Here is a 23,883-nt window from a genome sequence, read left to right as displayed (position 1 = left end):
AATCCACAAACTTGGCAGTAGTATATTCACTTTCCTCATCTAAGTCATTAATTTATTTTGTAAATAATTGTGACCCCAACAATGATTCATGTGGCACTCCACTCGTTACAGGTTGCCATCCTGAAACTGCCCCCCTTATTCCAAATCTCTGTCTTCTATTAGTTATCCAATCTTCTTTCCATGCTAACATACTACCCCCAACTCCATGGGCTCTGATCTTATTAAGTAGCCTTACGTGCGGTACCTTATCGAATGCCTTTTGGAAATCAAAATATATTACGTCTACTGGTCCCCCTTTATCTATCTTGCTTGTTACCTCCTCAAAGAATTCTAATAAATTTGTCAGGCATGATTTCCCCTTCATGAAGCCAAGCCGACTTTGCTTGGTTATATTACGCATTTCTAAATGCTCTGCTATTACATCCTTTATATTAGACTCTAACATTTTTCCAGTGGCAGATGTTAAGCTAACTGGCCTATAGTTACCTGTTTTTCATCCCCCTCTCTTTTGTATAGGGGTATTACACTGGTTGTTTTCAAATCCTCTGGGACTTTTCCAGAATCTAAGGATCCTTTGAAGATTACTATCAGTGGACCCAGTATCTCTGTAGCTACTTCCTTTAATATCCTAGGATGCAACCCATCAGGTCCAGCGGACTTATTGGCCTTTAGCCCCATTAGTTTCCCTAGTACTTTTTATCTAGTGATAGTTATTGTTTTTATTTCCTCCCCTGCTTTTGCCCCTTGATTATTTAGTATTTTTGGAATGCTATTTGTATCTTCTACCCTGAAGACTGATGCAAAGTATTTATTCAACTCCCCTGCCATTTCCTGGTTCCCCATTATTATTTCCCCAGCCTCATTCTCTAACGGACCTATGTTCACTTTGGCCTCCCTCTTCCTATTTTATATACTTAAAGCAACTCTTACTGTCCATTTTTATATTACTTGCTAGTTTATCCTCAAAGTTTATTTTCACCCTCTTTATTTATTTTTGATCATCTTTTGTTGGTTTTTAAAACATTCCCAATCCTCTGGCTTGCCACTAATCTTCGCCACATTATGTTTTTTCTTTCAACTTGATACTATCCTTAACTTCCTTGTTTAACAATGGTTGGCTTATCCCCTTCCTAGAATCCTTCTTCCTCACTGGGATAAAAGTTTGTTGTGAGTCATGAACTTTTTTCTTAATTGCCGGCCATTGGTCATCAGCTGTCTTTTCTGCCAAACTCCTTTCCCAGTCCACTCTAGTCAACTCTGCCCTCATTTCTTTGTACTTACCTTATTTAAGTTTAGCACAGTTGTTTCCGACCCAAGTTTCTCACTCTCAAACTGAATGCTAAATTCTACCATGTTATGGTCCTAGGGGATCTTTTACACTGAGATAATTTATTCAACCTGCCAAAGAAAACTTGTGATTCAAGTATAAAATTTATTGAAAGTATGAACGCAGTAAAATAAAGCCATAAAAAATATCATCACCAGTTTGGGTTTCATATATAAGCAACAAGAGTGCAAGAGTTTAAAAAAAAAATTATTTGTTTACAGGATGTGGTATCACTGGCTGGACCAGCATTTATTGTCCAATCTTAATTGTTTTTGAGAAGGTGGTGGTGAGCCGCCTTCTTGATCTGGTGTAGTCCATGTGGTGTAGGTACCCATAGTGCTGGTAGCAAGGGAGTTCTAGGATTTTGACCCAGTGACAATGAAGGAATGAGGATATAGTTCCAAGACAGGTTGGTTTGTGGCTTGAAGAAGAACTTGCAGGTGGTGGTGTTCCCATGCATCTGCAGCCCTTGCCTTTCCAGGTGGTAGAGGTTGTAAATTTAGAAGGTGATGTCAAAAGAACCTTGGTGAGTTGCTGCAGTGCATCTTGCAGACAGTACACACTGCTGTCACTGTGCATCGGTGGTGGAGGGAGTGAATGTTTAATGTGGTGGATGGGGTGCCAAATAAGTGTTGTTTGAACTGCACCCATCCAGGCAAGTGGAGAATATTCCATCACACTCCTGACTTGTTCCTTGTTGATGGTGGACAGGCTCTGGGGAGTCAGGAGGTGAGTTAATTGCCGCAGGATTCCTAGCCCCTGACCTGCTTTTGTAGTGATAACATTTATATGGCTAGCCCAGTTCAGTTTCTGGTCATTGGTAACCTCTAGGATGTTGATAGTGGGATATTCAGCAATGGTAATGCCATTGAATGTCATGGGGAGATGGTTAGACTCTCTGTAGTTTAAGATGGCTATCTCCTGGCACTCATGTGGCCTGAAAATAACTTCCCACTTATCAGCCCAGGTTTGAATGTCGTCCAGGTCTTGGTGCATATAGACAGATTGCTTCAGAGTAAAGATGAAATTATTCATTTGTACTAAGTATTGAATAGGGCTGAGATTTTCCGCTCCCTCCCATGACAGGTGTCATGGTGGGCGCAAGTGGGAAATGTCGTGAGAAGCCAAAAATTGGTTTTACGTCATTGTAAAACCACTTTGCGATTGTGCGCTGCAGCCTTCAATGGCGGGCCACGTACCCTTCCAGTCAGGAATGTCATTTCATTTGCTTATCATTATAAGTACTGCTCGCAAGAAGCATTGCCCCCTGCCACACGCGCCTCTGAGGGAAGTGATGGTGTAGTGGTACTTTTGCTGGACTAGTAATCCAGAGACCAATGGTAATAGTCTGGGGACCTGGGTTTGAATCCCACCACGACAGATGGTGGGATTTGAATTCAATAGAAATCTGGAATTAAAAGTTTGATGATGACCATGAAACCATTGCTGATTGCTATAAAACCCCATCTGGTTCACTAATGCCCTTTAGGGAAGGAAATCTGTTGCCCTTACCTGGTCTGGCCTACATGTGACCTCAGACCCACAGCAATGTGGTTGACTCTGAAATGGCCGAGCAAGCCACTCAGTTGTAACGAACCACTACAAAATCACAAAAAAGGAATGAAACCGGACGGACCACCTGGCATCGCCCTAGGCACCGGAAGCGATAAAGGCAATCGCACCTCTGTCACCCCTGAAAAGTCCTCCTTACTAACATCTGGGGGCTAGTGCCAAAATTGGGAGGGCTGTCTCACAGACTAGTCAAGCGACAGCCTGTCATAGCCATCCTCATGGAATCATACCTTATAGATAATGTCCCCAGGCTCTGCCATCACCATCCCTGGGTATGTCCTGTCCCACTGGCAGGACAGGCCCAGCAGTGGTGGTGGCACAATGGTATACAGTCTGGAAGGAATTGCCCTGGGAGTCCTCATGGCATCAGGCCAAACATGGGCAAGGAAACTTCCTGATGAATCAGTGCTCCTCCATGTTGAACACCACTTGGAGGAAGCACTGAGGGTGGCAAGGGCGCAGAATGTCCATCACCAAGAGCAGCTCGGTAGCACTACTACTGACCAAGCTGGCCGAGTCCTAAATGACACAGCTGCTACACTGGCTCTGCGGGAGGTGGTGAGGGAACCAACAAGAGGGAAAAACATACTTGACCTCATCCTCACCAACCTGCCCTCCGCAGATGCATCAGTCCATGACAGTATTGGTAGGAGTGACCACCGCACAATCATTGTGGAGACGAAGTGTCTTCACATTGAGGATACCCTCCATTGTGTTGTGTGGCACTGCCACCGTGCTAAATGGGATAGATTTCAAAAAGATCGAGCAACTCAAGACTGGGCATCCATAGGCGCCAGGCCATCAGTAGCAGCAGAATTGTATACAACCACAATCTGTAACATCATGACCCGGCATATCCCCCACTCTACCATTACCATTAAGCCAGGGGATCAACCCTGGTTCAATGAAGTGTGCAGGAGGGCTTGCCAGGAGCAGCAGCAAGCATACCTAAAAATGAGATGTCAACCTGGTGAAGCTATAAAACAGGGCTACTTTCATGCCAAACAGCATAAGCAGCAAGTGATAGAGCTAATCAATCCCACAACCAACAGATTGGATCTAATCTCTGCTGTCCTGCCACATCCAGTCATGAATGGTGGTAGACAATTAAACAACACACTGAAGGAGGAGGCTCCACAAATATCCCCATCCTCAATCAATTCAAAAGATAAGCCTGAAGCATTTGTTACAATCTTCACCCAGAAGTGCCAAGTGATGATCCATCTCAACCTAATCTGGGGGTCCCCAGCATCTCAGGTGCCAGCCTTCAGCCAATTCGATTCACTCCACGTGATATCAAGAAACAGCTGAAGACGCTGGATACTGCAAAGGCTATGGACCCTGACAGTATTCCGGCAACAGTGCTAAAGACTTATGCTCCGGAACTTGCCACGCTCCTAGCCAAGCTGTTCCAGTACAGCTACAACATTGGCATCTATCTGGCTATGTGGAAAATTGTCCAGGTATGTCCTGTACACAAAAAGCAGGACAAATCCAACCCAGCCAATTTTGCCCCATCAGTCTACTTTCCATCACCAATAATGTAATGGAAGGGGTCATCAACAGTGCAGCGAACCAGCACTTGCTTAGCAATAACCTGTTCACTGATGCCCAGTTTGGGTTCTGCCAGGGCCACTCAGCTCCTGACCTCATTACAGCCTTGGTTCAAACATGGACATAAGAGCTGAACTCCCGAGATGAGGTGAGAGTGACTGCCCTTGACATCAAGGCAGCATTTGACTGAGGGTGGCATCAAGGAGCCCTAGCAAAACTGGAGTCAATGGGAATCAGGGGGAAAACTCCCTGCTGGTTGGAGTCATGCCTAGCACAAAGGAAGATGGTTGTGGTTGTTGGAGGTCAGTCATCTCAGCTCCAGGACATCACCGCAGGAGTTACTCAGGGTGGTGTCCTCGGCCCAACCACCTTCAGCTGCTTCATCAGTGACTTCCTTCCATCTTAAAGTCAGAATTGGGGATGTCGGCTGATGATTGCATGATGTTCAGCACCATTCGTGACTCCTCAAATAGTGAAGCAGTCCATGTCCAAATGCAGCAAGTCCTGGACAATACCCAGGCTTGGGCTAACAAGTGGCAAGTAACATTTGCGCCACACAAGTGCCAGGCAATGACCGCCTCAAATAAGAGAGAATCCCACCATCGCCCATTGATGTTCAATGGCATTACCATCACTGAATCCTCCACTATCAACATCCTGGGAGTTACCATTGACCAGAAACTGAACTGGACTAACCATATAAATACTACGGCTACAAGAGCAGGTCAGAGGCTAGGAATTTTTGTGTGACAAGTAACCCACCTGCTGACTCCCCAAAGCCTGTCCACCATCTACAAGGCACAAGTCAGCAGTGTGATGGGATACTCTCCACTTGCATGAGTGACACACATCATTCAAGAAACTTGACACCGTCCAGGACAAAGCAGCCTGCTTGCTTGGCACCACATCCATAAACATTCACTCCCTCTATCACCAACGAACAGTAGCAGCAGTGTGTACCATCTACAAAATGCACTTCAGGAATTCAGCATGGCTTCTTCGACAGCACCTTTCATACCCACAGCCACAACCATCTAGAAGGGCAAGGGCAGCAGATAGATGGGAACACCACCACCTAGAAGTTCCCCTCCAAGTCAGTCACCATCCTGACTTGGAAATATACTGCCGTTCCTTCACTGTCGCTGGTTCAAATTTTGGAACTCCCTTCCTAACAGCACTGTGGGTGTACCTACACAGCATGGACTGCAGCAGTTCAAGAAGGCAGCCCACCACCACCTTCTCAAGGGCCATTAGGGATGGGCAATAAATGCTGGCCTAGCCAACAATCCCATGAATTAATAAAAAAATACAAGTCTCAGTTGTGCCCAGCATCATGTGCGCAGAGCTTTGTCGGAACATCACACGCCTCAGTCTTTGGGGTTTCTGGCATCCTACTGAGCAGCAGATAGCACACTCAGTCAGGGAAGGCATTTCAGCCTACAGATGAGGAAAAGGTATTGTGGGGGCACCCAAAGGTGTCAGGGGCTTATAGGCTTAAATATTAAATTGTGCCAGTGGCCTCAAGGTGGGTCAGGGTGAGGTCTACACGGAGCATAGACACATCTACCTTAAATTTTTCAGGAGCTAACAAATGGATATTGAACCACAATCACAATGGGATCAAAGAAAATAGGGGGAGGATTGAGAGGACTCAGAGGGATGGAAACCTGAACATTAAGCTCCTCTGGGACGATGGAAGGGATTTCCTCACTCATACAGGGAGGGTCGAAGCTGGTCTGGCAGTGAGAACTCAGCACCACCATCTTCCAACCAGCAGCGATGGCGCAGTACAAAATTCAAATGAGGAGAGCTGGTGAGGGCACTGAGGGTAGATTGGAGGGCATGTGCATACACTTGGGGGGGGGGTGGGGGGGGGGGGGGGGGCGATTAAAGGGCCTCCCAACTGAATTGAGTTTTCTCAAATGAGGAGAGAGGCACAACTGAGACATCTTAGGAGCCTTACAATGACAATGGAGGGAATCAGGAAAGTGAATCAATGATGCGTATTCATGAAAGAAGAAGCAGCATCAAGAGAAACATCAAGAGAGGCCTCTGCAGGATCTCTCAAGCATCCACACACAAATGACACATAAGGTCACAGATGCCCTTTTTGCCAAGGCCCACAATTACATCAACTTCAAAAGAGATCAAGCAAGCCAGGACACCAGAGCACTGGGCTTGGTGAAATTTCCAGATCCCCACAGGTGCACGGTGCCATTGACTGCACTCATGTGGCTATAAAAGCTCCCTGGCAACAGGCAGTTCAATACATAAACAGGAAAGGCTACCATTCACTTAATGTACAGCTGCCCTGCGGCCACAAGAAACTGATCATGCATGTTTGCAGCAGATATCCAGGAAGCATCCAAAGCTCCTACATTGCAGATCCTGGACATCTTCGAGGGACTAAGCAGGATCCAGGGCTGGCTGATCTGTTACAAAGGTTGGCCACAAAGGACGTGTCCGATGATGCCCACGTGTAGGCCACAGAATCCTGCAGAGAAGGTACGATGAAGCTCATGCCACTACCCAAACATTGGTGGAGCACACCATAGGCGTCATAAAGATGTGATTCCGATGCCTGGATAGATCTGGTGGATCACTTCAGTACAGTCCACAGAGGGTTTCCCAGATCATCGTGAATTGCTGTGTGCTGCACAACTTGGCGCCGCAAAGGGAGAAAAACTTGCTGGATGCTGACACGGAGGAGTTGCACATCTCCTCCGATGAGGGGGACATCAAAAGGGATTAGGGCGTTGAGTTCGAGGAAGCTGAGTCTGCAGGGGAAGAGGCCATAGCATGGGCCAGTCAAGGCAGGCGTGCATGCGAGGCCCTCATTGCCACCAGATTCCATGAGGAGGATGACGAGTACCCTCATCATTGAGTACCCTCCTGGACCAGTGCCCTCCATCATGGGCCAACACTAACACCAGCATTGCTATTCCTTTCATTTCAACTGTGCACTTCAATGTGAGATTGAATAGTTACACATCAGGCTCACATGATCCTGTGGAAGTTCATGAGGCCTCGGGAGCATATATCCTTGCTGAGATGAGGTGTTAGCTGGAGGAGAGCGTCCAAAGAACTCCAAAATTTTCAGACACCATGAGGCACTCAAGGTGGCAAGTCGTTAATAAAGAGCAGGCTTCAGCTTCAGGACATCCTCGCTGCTATCCCATTGCTTCCCTCAACATTGCCTGTTGACAATCTACGATGTGCACCTCCAGAGCATGCACAAAGGCTCTGTTGGCCACCAGAAATCACCATCTGCAATTAGCATCACTCGTCTCAGTGAGTGTTTCGGTGATGGGACCCACAGCGCTGCATCCCGACATTATGACAAGAGACTTGTGGCCCCAATCCAGACAAATACAGGTTGAGAAAAACTCAAGGCCGTATATTTGACTGCCAGGGCAGTAATGTAACTGAGGGGGGCAGAGCTTCGGCACTTTGAGGTGGCAAGATGCTTCCACTTATTGGCCAGCTTAGCAGATGTACACTTGGTAAGTTGGAAATGCGGTTGGCAGGCAGCAGCGCACATGAGCTCTGACTATGGGCCCTTATGAGAGACAGTGAGCACATGGAGTTGCATGAAGGGTATATGAGCCTTCTCCATGATAAACACATCCCTCCTTGTCCACTACACCTTCAACCAATGTGACAAGATAGGAGAACCCCTCATCCTCAATCTTAAATAGCCAAGAATAACATGACATGACCCTGCAAAGCATACGAATGAGATCCCTTCCACAAGCACACTTAACATTAAGGTCAAGGTATCACTGATGTTGAGAATGAACTGAGAGCAGACACAGACAGGTGATATGGAAGCACACTACGTAGATGAGAGGCCCATGATAGTGACATCTATGATAGGTTGGGGGACGGACCATGGTATCGCAACTAATTGTCAGCAACGTAGCTCTTCATTAAAAAGGAGGCATACACAAAAGGAGATGTGAAAGGGTGTGATTCTATTTCCATTATATGTTGTGAATACCCATTCCACTGTTGTGCTCCTAATTTTTTTTTAACTTTCATAACTCTACCACTACATATGAGTACATCCCCGACATCCACAGCGGAGGTGGAGGCAGCCTGCTGGCTGAGGCGCCCTGTTGTCTGTGATGACCTTGGCGGGCATCCTCTGAAAGGCCAAGACTTTGAGGGCCCTGGCCTGCTTTGGTTATCTTGTTGTGGGGCACGTGCACCCTCCTTGGCCTGTGGCATAGGAGGGGATCAGGTCACAGGAAGAGGTTGATTGGGATTGGCCAGACAACCCTGGGGTCACCTGGGTGGATGGCCCTGGGGTGTCCAGCTGCTGCTCCTTCTCTCTATGGTTGCCTAAGGGCTCCTGGCTGACACCCCGAGAAGGAGGGGCAGCCCGAGTAAGATCTAGGTGCCCTGCCCCTATCTCGCACAGCCACTGATGGTTGCAACCAATGGCCATAGCAATGGAGTGCTGCCTCTGAAGCAGTGCAGGAGCTGGGTCCTAGACCAAGGTCTCCATGGCAGCTGCCAACCTATGAGTGTTGACCTCAGTGCATTGGCATGCCGGTGCAATCTACTCTGACTGAAAGTGGACAGACTCCTTCATCGTCTGTTACAATCTGAGAAATGCAGTTGACATCCCTTTCTGATGTTCCCATGATAGTTTCTGCAGCTCCACCAACTGATTTAGGAGTGAGTCCGGAGGCTCATCGTCTGACACAAAATCGGCAGATTCCTAGCCTCCAACAATCCTTCCAGTGCTGGCAACCTCAGATGTCCCTGCCTCTGCCTATTGTGGATCAGATTGTGTGCTGTTCTCACCAGATTGTGACCCCAAGGCTGCACTAGAACTTGATCCCGCTGAGGTGTGTGTCTCTGCGATGCTGGAGGGTGCGTGTGAGTGCGGTGACAGGTGTCTATCGTGCTCTGCTCTGCTTCCTCATCTGAGGTGTTGTCGGGGCTGGAGCTGAGGGCCTGGCTTATGGGTAATCTTGGGAGCTTTCCAAAGGTGCCAATGAAAGAAAGGAGAGATAATTAGCGCATGGCAGGCAACTCTAAAACAAGGCAATGCACTTAAAGTATGGTTGTCTGAGGGCTGAGCTGGTGCAGGATTGTCACTTGTGTGTGCGCCACCCACCTCACTGTCGGTGCAGTGCACATCCTCTCCCACCTTGATGGCTTGATTCTTGCAGGAAGTGAGGTTGAGTTTGGTCACTCCACCCCAGGTCAGAGACCTCTCCCTTCAATTGTGTGCGAGCTTGTCCTGCAAAAAGACAGATGGAGAGTGTGAGCAAGACGCATGCCAGGACAGGTGATAAGGATGCCTGTCGTGCGTGGTTCATGACTGCAGCCATGGATGGGTTGAAGACCAAAGGATATGAGCCCAGTTGGAGATATGAGGGTGTGTGTGAGAAAGTGCATGGTGATGTCCCTTGAGTTGGCAGCATGTGAGATGCCAATGTGTTATGAATGTGTGAGTTGAGGGTGATGAAATTATTGACTTACACTGGCAGCATGGATCACATAATTCATCCTCTTTCTGCACTGGGTGGCTGACCTTTTCTGTGCTGCATTGGCACTGACCACCACTGCCACCACCTACCAAGCCAGAGTGGTGAGTTTAGTGGACCTCCTCCGGCCATCATCGTGTAGAGGACATCACGGCGGGCCTCGGCTGTGTCCAGCAGGCCTTCCAGGGAGGTGTCACTGAATTTGAGCACGTCTGGCTTCTTTCCTTTTGGTTGTATAAGACAATGTGCATAAGTTGCACCAGCAGCAAGTCTTTCTATCCCATTTGTTTTTGTATATTGAACGCATGCTTGTTTTAATGTGTAAATGTTCTACTTTTTGATGGAATGAAGTTAGTGATTATTTTACCTTAAAATCTAAAATATTAGAAAACTATCATTGAGAACGCTAAATTATGTCTTCTGAAGTTAGCCTTTAAACACAAATGGTAACGAAGGTCCGACAGTCAATAAAAGGTAAGCTAAACTGCTATCTGTGCAGGAGTTTCATTCACTCAGCTCTTCAACCTTTTGCCCTTTGTTTTCATTAAACATCACCATAGGAAATGAATCCGCAGAATGTTTATTGATGTTATAAGAGGAAGTCCAACTAACAGACCTTTGCTCAACCTTAAGATGACTCAGCTGACCTTAGAATAATAGACTACATGATGGTTTGAGCTATGTTTATTATAAAGACCCTGATATAAATACAGCTCAGCTGGAAAAATGGAAATTGGATAAATCGGTCACCATAAGTCAGGAGAGTGTTGAAAGAATTTAATTTCCTCAAGCTTTAAGGTCATCTGCTGATTGCATTACTGGAGTGTGTGAGTGTGTGTTTATTTAAAAAAATGCGTTCTACCCAGTTAACTACCTTGGAAATCATCACAAATAATCACGTTACTTGGCTCTTTAAAAATATATGCAGCTTATAACAACAACAACTTGTGTTTTTATAGCACCTTTAACATGGAAAAACATTTGAAGGTGCTTCACAGAGCTACAGGAAAAAAAATAGATGCTATATGCCAAAAGGGGATATTAAAAAGGTGTCTCATAGCTTACTGCTGCACATTGCCATGCTAGCAAGCCATCCCATCCATATGATCTACTTCTCTCTTCAGCTGCCTTTTTAGTTAGGCTTATTAAGTAGTACTGTATACACTCCCATTGCTTCATATCAGCTTCACATCTTAGAAGAGAAAGCGACTCACTTTTGAAGGGCAAAAATCTTTCCAGTCCCATGGAGGCGGATTTGAAGGCGGGATCGGGGGATCGGAGCAAGATCGGGGGTAAGGGCAACGGATCAGTGGCACCGTGCCTTCCTGCCTCCTAGCATTCTTGCCAGAAGCGGGTAAACATTGACAGTGTCTAGCTGCCCAGCAGTGATAGGTAACCAACAATGGTCAATTAACAGTTGACTAAGCAACAGTCGGAGAGAAAGAAGTCAGGTCTTGTCAATGTTGCATGGGGCCGACCTTATGTGAGCACCTCGGGAGCTGAGCTGGGGCATAGTGGGAAGCCAGTGTGCACTTGAGGTTAATGCAGTCATGAACTAAGAGATGAACATTTGCATTGTCAGATAGCTGCCATGGTGTAGTACATGTTCTGATCTCTAAAAAGGGTGTGGCGATAAAGATTTGTTTAATTTGGGCCATTAGAATCATTCAGGACACCAGCACGGAGTGCTGCACAGTAGTGACATATACAATCAGTCATGGGGTCCACTTACTCAGTGGTCAGATGGAACATGGAAAATGAACAGAATGAGCAAAAGGAAAAACTAGCGAAACTTGTCCAAACTGGTCGTATATATCTTAAAATGGAACTCCAGTATTACTGGTGCCAATATTACTGATTTTTACTGGGATTTGAGCATTTTGAACTGGTTTTCCCTTCTGATTTGGGGAGTCAGGAGGGCAGTTACTCATTTCAGAATTAGCAGCCTCTGATCTGCTTTTGTAGCCACAATATTTATACGGCTAGTCCAGTTCAGTTTCTGGCCAATGGTAACCCCCAGGATGTTAATAGTGGGGGGTTCAGCGATGGTAATGCCATTGAATGTCAAGGGGCAATGGTTAGATTCTCTCTTGTTGGAGATGGTCATTGCCTGGCACTTGTGTGGCATGAATGTTACTTGCCACTTGTCAGCCCAAGCCTGAATGTTGGCCAGGTCTTGCTGAGCATGGGCACAGATTGCTTCAGTATCTGAGGAGTTGTGAATGATGCTGAACATGGTGCAATTATCACCTAAAATCCCGACTTCTAACTTTACGATGGAAGGAAGGTCATTGATGAAACAGCTGAAGATGGTTGGGCCTAGGACATTGCCCTGAGGAACTCCTGCAATGATGTCCTGGGACTGAGATAATCGACCTCCAACAACTACAACCATCTTCCTTTGTGCTAGGTATGACACAAACCAGTGGAGAGTTTTGGAACATAGGAAAATAGGGGCAGGTGTAGACCATTCAGCCCTTCGAGCCTGCTCCGCTATTCAACTAGATGATGCCTTCTAGCTCAATGCCACATTCCCGCATTATCCCCGTATCCCTTGATGTCATTGGTACCTAGAAATCTATTGACCTTTGCTTTGAAAGTACTCAATGACTGAGCCTCCACAACCCTCTGAGGTAGAGAATTTCAAAGATTCACCACCCTCTGAGTGAAGAAATTCCTCCTCACCTGAGTCCTAAATAACCTATCTCTTACACTGAGACTGTGTTACCTGGTTCTAGACACCCCCCCAACTTAAGAAAGATCCTTCCTGCATCTACCCTGTCGAGCCCTGTAAGACTTTTGTATTCAATGAGATCACCTCTCATTCTGCTAAACTCTAGAGAACAGGCCCAGTCTCCTCAATCTTTCCTCACAGGACAATCCCAAAGATTAGTCTGGAGAACCTTCATTGCACTCCCTCTATGGCCAGTATATTCTTCCTTAGGTAAAGAGACCAAAGCTGTACACAATACTCCAGGTGTGGTCTCACCAAGGCTCTATGCAACTGCAGCAAGACTTCATTACTTCTGAACTCAAATCATCTTGTAATAAAGGCTAATATACCATTTTGCTTTCTAATTTCTTATTGCACCTACATGTTAGCTTTCAGTGAACAAGAACACCAAGGTCCCTTCGAATATCGATACTTCTCAATCTCTCACCACTTAAGAAATACCTGCATTTCTGTTTTTCCTACCAAAGCGGATGACTTCAATTTTTTCCACATTATATTCCATCTGCCATGTTCTTGCCCTCTCACTTAGTCTGTCAAAATACCCTTGAAGCCTTTTTGCATCCTCCTCACAACTCACATTTCCACCAAGTTTTGTTTCATATGCAAACTTGGAAATATTACATTTGGTCCCCATATCCAAATTATTGATACAGATTGTGAATAGCTGGGGTCTAAGCATTGATCTTTGCAGTACTCCACTAGTCACAGCCTGTCAACCTGAGAAAGATCCACTTATCCCTACTCCCTGTTTTCCGTCTGTTAACAAATCCTCAATCCATGCCAATAAATTTCTCCCAGTCCCATGAGCTCTAATTTTGCTTACTAACCTCCTGTGTGGGAGTTTATCAATAGCCTTCTGAAAACCCAAATACACCACATCCACTGATTCTCCCTCATCCGTTCCGCTAGTAATATTCTCATAAACATGGTTAGCATGATTTCCCTTTCATAAACCCATGTTGACTCTGCCCAATCTACAAGACCATAAAATGTAGGAGCAGAAGTAGGCCATTTGGCCCATCGAGTCTGCTGCGCTATTCAATGAGATTATTGCTGATCTGATAGTCCTCAACTCCACTTTCCTGCCCTTTCCCCTTGATTCCCTTACTGATTAAAAATCTGTCATATCTCAGCTTTGAATATACCATAATGTTCACTTTTCATATTTCACAATCGTCAGAATGTTACTATTTTACACTTGTTCATGGCATAAGTTAATGGTCCGATTGTAATTGATTGGATTTTAATTTTTTTATAAGACCATAAGATGTAGAAGCAGAAGTAGGCCATTATTTTCTAAGTGCCTAGTTATCAAATCATTTAGAATAGATTCTAGCACTTTCCCCACAACTGATGTCAGGCTAACAGGTCTGCATTTTCCTCCTGATTCCCATGGACTCCAGTTTTTCTGGGGCTTCTTGATGCCAAACTCAGTCAAATGCTGCCTTGATGTCAAGGGCATTCACTCTCACCTCACCTATTGATTTCTGCTCTTTTGTCCATATTTGGACTAAGGCTCTAATGAGGTCAGTAGCTGAGTGGCCCTGATGGAACCCAAGCTGAGTGTCAGTGAGTAGGTTATTGCTGAGTAAGAGCTGCAAAATAGCGCTGTCGACAACCTATTCCATCACTCTACTGATGGTTGAGCGTAGGCTGATGGGGGCGATAATTGGCCAGGTTGGATTTGTCCTGTTTTTTTTTGTGGACAGGACATACTTGGGAAGTTTTCTACTTTGCTAGGTAAATGCCAATGTTGTATCATGGATCCTTCACTTGGCATTTCTGGCTGGTTTGTTGCAAATGCTTCAGCCTTGTCATTTGCACTGATGTGCTTGGCTCCTCCCACATTGAGGATGGGATATTTATGGAGCCTCCTCCTCCAGTGAGTTGTTTAATTGTCCACCACCATTCACTACTGGATGTGGCAGGGCTGCAGAGCTCTGATCTCATCTGTTGGTTGTGGAATCGCTTAGCTCTGCGTATCTCATCCTGCTTCTGCTCTTTGGCATGCAAGTAGTCCTGTGTTGTAGCTTCATCAGTTTGACAACTTATTTTTAGGTATGCCTGGTGCTGCTCCAGGCCTGCCCTCCTGCACCCTTCATTTAACCAGTTTGGATCCCCTAGCTTGGTGGTAATGTTAGAATGAGTTATATGCCGGCCCATGAGATTACAGTTTGTTGGTGTATATAGTTCTGCTGCTGCTGATGGCCTGTGGCGCCTCATGGATGCCCAGTCTTGAGTTACTAGATCTGTTTGAAATCAATCCCATTTAGTACAGTGGTAGTGCCACACAGCGCAATGGAGGATACCTTCAATGTGAAGACTAGACTTAGTCTCCACAAGGATTGTGCGGTGGTCACCCCTACCAATACTATCTTGGGCAGATGCATCTTTGACAAATAGATTGGTGAGGATGAGATCAAGTAGGTTTTTCCCTTTTGTTGGTTCTCTCACCACCTGCCGCAGGCCCAGTCTAGCAGCTTTTTCATTTAGGACTCAGCCAGATTGGTCAGCAGTGGTGCTAACGAGCCACTCTTAGTGATGGGCATTGAAGTCCCCCACCCAGAGTATATTCTCTGCCATTACCAACCTCAGTGCTTCCTCCAAGTGGCGTTCAATATGGAGGAATACTGATTTGTCAGCTGAGGTGGGGAGTGGTAGGTATTAACCAGCAGGAGGTTTCCTTGCCCATGTTTGACCTGCTGCCGTGAGACTTCATGGGGTCGTGTCGATGTTGAGAACTCCTAGGGCAACTCCCTCCTTACTGTACACCTCTATGCCACCACCTCTGGTGGGTCTGTCCTGTCTGGGGCATTGTCTGTAAGGTATGATTCTGTAATTATTACTATGTCAGGCTGTTGCTTGACTAGTCTGTGGGACAGCTCTCCCAATTTTGGCACAGGTCCTCATTATTAAGGAGGACTTTTCAGGGTTGACAGGGTTTGGATTTGCTGTTGTCATTTCTGTTGCCTAGGTTGATGCCAAGTGATCTGTACAGTTTCATTCCTTTTTGCAGTCTTTGTAGCAGTCTGATACAGGCTATTTTGGAGGGCATTTTAAGAGTCAACCACATTGCTGTGGGTCTGGAGTCACATGTAGGCCAGACCAGGTAAGGGCAGCAGCCTTCCTTCTCTAAATGACCTTTGTCAAACAGATGGGTTTTCGTGACAATTGACAATGGTTTCATGGTCACTCTTGCCAAGACTAGCTTTTTAAAAAACATCAGATTTATTAACTGAATTTAAATTCCAAAATTAGGATTTTCAGCCATGTCTCCAGAGCGTTTGCCTGGGCCTTTGGATTACAGGTCTAGTGAAATTGCCACCACATCCCACATATCCATTGCATATGGACATGGACTGCTTCAGCATCTGAGGAAATGCAAATGGAGTTTCAGCCTTGTCTTTTACATTGTTGTACTGGACTCCCTCATCATTGAGAATGGGGTCGTTCATGGAACCTTTTCCCCATGTTGGTTGTTTAATTGTCCACCACCAGCCATGACTGGGTGAGACAAGACTGCAGAGCTTTGATCAGCTCCATTGTTTATAGGATCGCTTAACTCTGTCTATAGCATGCTGCTTCTTCTATTTAGCATGCACGCAGTCCTGTGTTACAGCTTCACCAGTTGGCACCTTATTTTCAGATACACCTGGTGCTGCTCCTGGCATACTCTCCTACACTCATCATTGAACTAAGGCTGATCTCTTGGCTTAAAGGTTATAGTAGAGTGAGGTCCTGTTACTTGACAACTCTGTTGAACAGCTCTCCAAATTTTTGGCACAAGTCCTCCAATGTTAGTGAGGAGGGTTGACTGGACTGGATGAGCTGAATCAGCATTGTGTCTGAATCTGGTCTCTAGGCCGATGCCAGCTATTCCATCTGAACATATGAACTATGAGCAGCAGGAGGCCATTTGGCTCATTGAGACTACTCCAACATTTAATAAGATCATGGCTGATCTGATTGTCAACTCAACTCTACTTTCCTGTCTGCCCCCTATAATCTTTGACTCCCTTGTCAATCAAAGATCTATTGAACTCAGCCTTAAAAATATCCAAGGACTCTGCCTCCACTGCTGTTATGGCATAGCCAACAGTAAATGCTGAGTTGCTCAAATCCCAGAGGGAAACTTGAAACAACTTGTTTTGCAGTTTGTATAAATTTCCAGATTGAATTCAGTAGGAATAAGACCACCGAGTCTTATATAGGTTTTTACAAAAATAGATTAAACATTTATTAATAAGAAAAATGATTTTTAAGCACATACATATGTCTACAAATTACCACTATAATAATTTGTAAATCCCTTACTTGATCTGGCTCCCAGTCACACTTTCGATAATGCAACATTGAGATACACAGATTTTAAAAGACCCAGGCAAAGAAACATGACACCCTGAACAATCCAATTCAAAGTGAGTCTTCTTAACTTCATACTTTGTAGACAGCAGCTTGAGGCTTAGATGCTGAAGGTTTTTCACACTAGTTACATCTTATTATGCCTATCCTTATACACAGGCTTCTCTCATTTATTCATATTATGCTCTTTGAATGCAAATTCCCATTGTTTCACTGTGTCTTTGGGCTTTAGCTTTCTGATAATAAAAATCTCTCATAGTACTAAGTTTTACCAGTAAATTTTGGGAAAAATAAACACACAGGGCGGAAATTTATGAGTTCATTGGCGGCAGACGTGATAAATGGCATGCACAGGAAATATGCCGTGACCTGCTTCACGACAGCATGAAGGCAGGTCGCGACCGTCTGCTCAGCCCGCCAATAGCAGGCTGCGTTTTCTGCCTTCAGTCGGCGGGGAGCAAAATGTCACACATTAGCATATGACTAAAAGGCCAGGCTTTTGGAACCTCGACATATCGTCCGTCCACGTTGGCGGAAAAGCACGCTGACGTGTTTCATAACAGCACACAGGCGAAATGCACTTGGCGGCCTTCACTTTGTGGGAACTGAGGTGAATGAGCAGCAGCGTTCTCCACAGCTCGCCCGTTGTTTACAGGCCTCAGGGGCGCTGGGGGCGGAGGCAAGTGTTGGCCAACCTCGGAGGCACCTATTCGCGGCGGGGGGTGTCAAGTGCTGCCCTGGCGCTGCATCCCATGCACAGGCAATCGAGGTGGGGGTCAAGGTAAGCAAGTGAAGTGGCCCCCTCTATTAGGGACACCTGTATAAACTGACCATGCCTCTGCAACTGAGACAGATCAGGCGCAGCCACAGTGATATGATTGGCGTCGGGTTAGACCATAAGACCATAAGGTATAAAAGCAGAAGCAGGCCATTTGGCCCATCAAGTCTGCTCTGCCATTCAATGAGATCATGGGTCATCTGATAATCCTCAACTCCATTTTCCTGCCTTGTCCCCAGAACCCTTGATTCTCTTACTGATTAATCCTCACTGATTACTGATTAGGTTCCTAGCCTGCCCACCCATGCAAGCAACGCGATGGCATCAAAGGGTCACCAAGCGCTCCATACCTTACCCCTGCCCCCGCCACCCCCACTGCCCTCAGACTTTGAGTCTGCTACCACGTTATTGGACTGGGGGGCAGTTGGGCTGCACACAATGTACAATCTCATCGCCAACGCTGGCCATATAACAGTCACTGCTGGAGATGCTCACAGCCCCTTGCAATCCCAGCATCCTGGTTTGGGCCAATGTCCCCCATGTTGCAGGTTGACAGGGCAGCCATGCAATGCACCCATCTCTGGCTATCTGAGGGGTGACCAGCACATTCTGGGAAGCGTTAAGGGGCCAGGAAAGGTGAAAAATACAGCCATGATAACTACGTCTCTCTCCCTTTCATGGTGCGGGAGGACCACGTCAGGATCATGGATACTGGTGACCTAGCTGTATGCCTGATGGCCCACAGAGACCATAGAAGATGGAGGAGAGAGTGACTGAGGCACCTGGCAGCGCAGAGGCAGGAGCAGCAACCTCATGAAGAAGGAGCAGCAGGAGCTCCCGTATACACTGCCCAGGTGCGACAGCAAGCTATGGCTGGTTGGTGCCTAGCAACACCCAGGGTCTATAGGCTCCGCTTGCCATTCCTGCAGATGACTGAGAACCAGTGTCACCAATGACTGCGCATGTCTAGGGACCTGGTGGCTCACACCTGCCACTTACTGCAGGACTTGGCACCGAGGGGAGGCTTTTGGAACCCCGACATATCATCCGTCCACGTCGACGGGAAAGCACACCAACATGTTTCATAACAGTACACAGGCGATGTGCACTTGGCGGCCTTCACTTTGTGAGAACTGAGGTGAATAAGCAGCAACGTTCTCCACTGCTCGCCCATTGTTTACAGACCTCAGGGGCGCTGGGGGCGGAGGCAAGTGTTGGCCAACCTCGGAAGCGCCTGTTCATGAGGAGGGGTTTCAAGTGCTGCCCTGGCGCTGCATCCCACACACAGTCAATCGAGGTGGGGGTCAGGATAAGCGAGTGAAGTGGCCACCTGTATTATGGACACCTGTTTAAACTGACCATGCCTCTGCAACTGAGACAGATCAGGCGCAGCCTTTGCCAGTGGCTGTGAAAGTGACGGCGATGCTCAATTTCTATGCCAGTGGCTCCTTTCAGGGCTCCACAGGTGATCTCTGTGGGATTTCACAATCCGCCACCCACAAATGCCTCCATGAGGACATGGATGCCATCTTCTCCATGGCACACAACTTTCTGCATTTTGCCCGGGACCGGGACAGCCAGGATGCAAAGGCCATTGGATTCACCCAGACCTCGGGATTGCCACAGGTGCAGGGTGCGGTTGACTGCACTCGTGTGGCTCTCAGGTCTCCAACGCTACACACGGTGGACTTCATCAACCGCAAGGGCTTTCACTCACTGAACATGTACCTGGTTTGCAAGCACCAGAAACACACCCTGCAGATATGCGCACGGGTTTCCAGGGAGTGTGCACGACGCCTACATCCTGAGTTTCTCGCAGATCCCTGCAAACTTCCAGGGTCCACAAAGGCTGCAGGGTTGGCTCCTTGGGGACAAGGGTTACCTTCAGAGGCCATGGCTGATGACACCCGTGCGGCGGCCTCACTCTGCAGTAGAGCGACGCTATAATGAGGCTCATGCTGCAGCTCACAACTTGGTAGAGCAAACCATCAGGATGCTGAAGATGTGGTTCCGGTGCCTGGACTGGTCTGGTGGAGCCTTGCAATACAGTCCACAGACGGTGTCACGCATCGTCGTCATCTGCTGCGCCCTTTACAACCTGGCGCTGTAACAGGGAGAGGAGCTGGCTGAGAAGGAGATGGAGAAGCTGGAGGTCTCCTCAGATGAGGAGGACGCTGACAGGGATGAGGGTGAGGGGGTCCTCGCTGGTGATAATGATGGGAATGAGGCTCTCGCACTGGCTAGATGAGGCAGGCGCACTTGGGAGGCCCTCATCGCTGTCACTTTTGTGGAGGATGATGACGACATGCAGTGAGGTGTCCCCATGGGTTCTCACATTGCAGCTGTGAATGTTTGACTCCTGTTTGGCTTATGGCAGCGCCGATACCCTCTGTGAGAATGCTTCTGTCATGAAGATGCAGTGGAGGCCCTAATATTTGCTCGATCGTAGGAGGATGATGACAACATGCAGTGAGGATACTCCATAGATCTTCACATAGCCTCTGAGAATGTCTGACTCCTGTCTGACCGAGGACAGCTCGCTTGCACTCCATCATCAGGGCCATCCCAGAGACCCAGCCATGAAATTTTAGATGCATCTGATGCTGTGTCCGCCTTCAGCGCCTCAGCCCTTCAGGAGCTAGTGCACAGCGTCACTGGTCGCAGATATTGGTGTGATGGGGGCCAGCCCCACCTTAAAGGTGCTGAGAGCACACAGAGAGTATGAGAGAACTCTGTGGCACCTGCCCACTACATTCTGGCAGCAATGACCAGCACTGCCGAGGTGCAGGCATCTGTAATGTTTCCAGGGAGTGTGAGGCTGGACCATCACTGTAGTCGGAAGGCTGCACAAAGCACAGGGAAGAGACCCTGGACTGAGACACCTGCCTTTATCTTGTGCAGAAAGGTATCACATCTGAATGACAAGAACACTGCTCATCAGAACAAGGAGCATCAGGCAGGGAGACATTCTTCGGGAGTTTATTGACAATGTTGAACAGTATGTACAAGTAATCAACACCTGTGCCTACGCTGTGCAACTACTTTTACTTAACTTTCCTAACCCTGCCGCTATGTCTTTGTGCTCCCTGGACATCCACAGCAGATGTGGAGGCAGCCTACTGACTGTGACGCCCTGTCTGTAATGACTTTGGCGGGGGTCCTCTGGAGGGCCGAGACTTGGTGGATCCCGGCCTGCTTTCAGGGTCCTGCTGTGCGGTAGTGGCACCTCCCTCGTCCTGGGAAGCTGAAGCTGCTGAGGTTACAGGAAGAGGGGATTTGGATGGGCCGGTCACTCCCAGAGTCACCTAGGTGGATGGCCCCTGAGTGTGCACCTGCTGATCCTCCTCCCTGTGGGTGTCCGAGGGCCCCTGGCTGACTCCGTGAGCAGAAGGGGTAGCTGGAGTGAGATAAAGCTGCCCAGCACCCCTCTCGCATACACACTGTTGGAGGCCAACTGTGCCATCAGCAATGGAGTTGTGGCCACGCAATAGTGCAGGAGTCTTGTCCTGGGCCAAGGTCTCCATGGCGGCCGCCATCCTACCAGTGTTGACCTCAGTGCATTGCAATGCCGGCGCTTTCACCTCAGCCTGTTGTTGTAGGCACGGGAAAATCCATGATAGCCTTTATTTTCACGTCTCTCGAAGCCACCTTACCATGTCCAATGGTATGGCCCAGATATGTAACTTGCGCTTTTGCAAATTCACTTTTAGTCAAGTTCACTGCTAAATTTGCTTCTTGTAATTGAGTAAATAATTCTTTTAAATGTTGTAAATGCTCCTCCCGTGTCTGACTGAAAATTATCAAGTCGTCAATAAAAACAGCACAATTCCTCAGGCCTCCAATTATTTTACTGTCAGTCTTTGAAATGTTTCAGGTGCATTTTTCATACCAAACAACATGACTTTAAACTGATGTAGTCCATCTGGCCTCACAAAAGCTGACAAACCCTTTGCTCTCTCTGATAACGGTACTTGCAAATATCCTTTGGCAAGTCAATCTTTGTGATAAATTTTGTTTGTCCCACTTTCTCAATGCAACCTTCCAACTGTGGTATAGTACATGAATCTGCTTTTGTCACCGCATTCACCTTTCGATAGTCCACACGCAGTTATGGGTTCCATCTGGTTTCGGTACCAGCGCAATAGGCGAACTCTGGTTACTGCAACTAGGCCCAGTGATATCATTTTGAAGCATGAATTCAATTTCCTTCTGTACCTGTGATAATTTACTGGGTTTAATCTATAAAGATGTTGCCTTCGAGAAGATGAAACTTCTACAGACTCATCATGTATAGCTAAATTTGTCCTTCCCAGCTTATTTCCACAAATATCTTTGAGTAACCGCAATAGTATTTCCAAATCACTCTGACAGTTGTCTGGAAGGTAATTCAATATTACATTTAAATTTTAAAGTACCTCCTCATTATCCAATTTGATTAGAGGAAAATCAATTTCAGGGTCCTGCATTTCTACCTCTTTCTCATTATCTACCATTACTAACACTTACTTTTGATCCTCTTCCCTGTCAAAGTACTTTTTAAGCATATTTACATGACACACGCTCTGCTTCTTTCTCCTATCTAGAGTTGTTATTAAATAATTCACTTCAGTCATTTTCTTTTCAAACCTGTAAGGCCCACAAAACCTTGCCTTTAATGAGTCACCCAGTACTGGTATCAGATCTAGCACTTTCTCCCCAGCAACAAAACTATGAGCTATAGCTTTCCTGTCTGCTTTCATTTTCTCCGCATGCTGTGATATCATTAAATGTTCCCTAGCTAATTCACATGCTCTGACAATCTCTCTCTGAAATTGGATACATAATCCAGGAGAATAGTTTCTGAATTTTGACCCACCAATTTCTCATGAATCAATTTCAGTGGCCCCCTCACCTTATGACCATAGATTAGTTCAAAAGGTTGAAAACCAGTCTATGCATTAGGAGTGTCCCTAATAACAAACAACAAGAACGGAAGCTCCCTTTCCCAATCCTCTGGGTAATTCTGATTATATGCTGCCATCATTGTTTTTAGAGTTTAATGCCATCTTTCAAAAACCCCTTGTGATTCAGAATGGTACGCTGTTGACTTAAATTGTTTCATCCCCAAACTGTTCATTACTTACTTAAATAGCTGTGACATGAAATTTGAACCCTGGTCTAATTGTATTTATTTAAGTAAACCATATCTTGTAAAACATTTAGTTAACTCTTCCATAATGTTCTTGGTTGCAATATTTCTCAAAAGGCATTGCTTCAGGGAACCTGGTAGACACATCCATTATTGTCAGTAAGTACTGATTTCCATTTTTAGTCTTAGGGAGGGGTCCTACATAATCAATTATGACCTTAGTAAAAGGTTCTTCAAATTCTGGAATTGGAATTAAAGGCTTAATCACTGCTTGTGGTTTCCCTATAACCTGACATGTGTGACATATTCTACAGAATTTGAGTACATCCCTATGCAATCCAGGCCAATAAAAATGTTTTTCTTATCTTCACCTGTGTCTTCCTAATTCCTAAATGTTCCCACATTGGAATTTCATGAACTATCCTCAGAATATCATTTCTATATCCATATAGTAGTATAATCTGATGAACATCCCTCCAGTTTTCATTTGCTGATGCATGATAAGGCCTCCATTTTCTCATGAAAACATTACCCTTAAGGTAATAACATTCTGGAATACATTCTTCCTCTGTTTCTGAGCAAGCGGTCTGATATGAATGTTGTATTTGCAAATCTTTTTTCTGTAACTCCACTAACCACCTTGAGTTAAACATTTCAACTTAATTGTCTCCCAGTCTTTCTTTCTGAACAACCTTATCAAACTAATTTCAATTTCCTCACCTTTACCCTGTCTTTGAACTTCCTGTTCTTATTGTTTCAACCTATAAGACTATGATCTCATTATCACACAGTCTGGAAATAATTCAGGGTGCTCTCTCTGCAACGCTTTTTGTTGAAAACACTTCTGAAGCCTGCTCAACCACCATAGACATCACCTATGTTTGTGATTCAGCTACATCATTACCCAGAATAAATTGAACCCATGCA

This window comes from Cetorhinus maximus, chromosome 1 (genome assembly GCF_964194155.1).
Source record: "Cetorhinus maximus chromosome 1, sCetMax3.hap1.1, whole genome shotgun sequence".
Classification (NCBI taxonomy): Eukaryota; Metazoa; Chordata; class Chondrichthyes; order Lamniformes; family Cetorhinidae; genus Cetorhinus; species Cetorhinus maximus.
Note: the sequence above shows the minus strand (reverse complement) of the source record.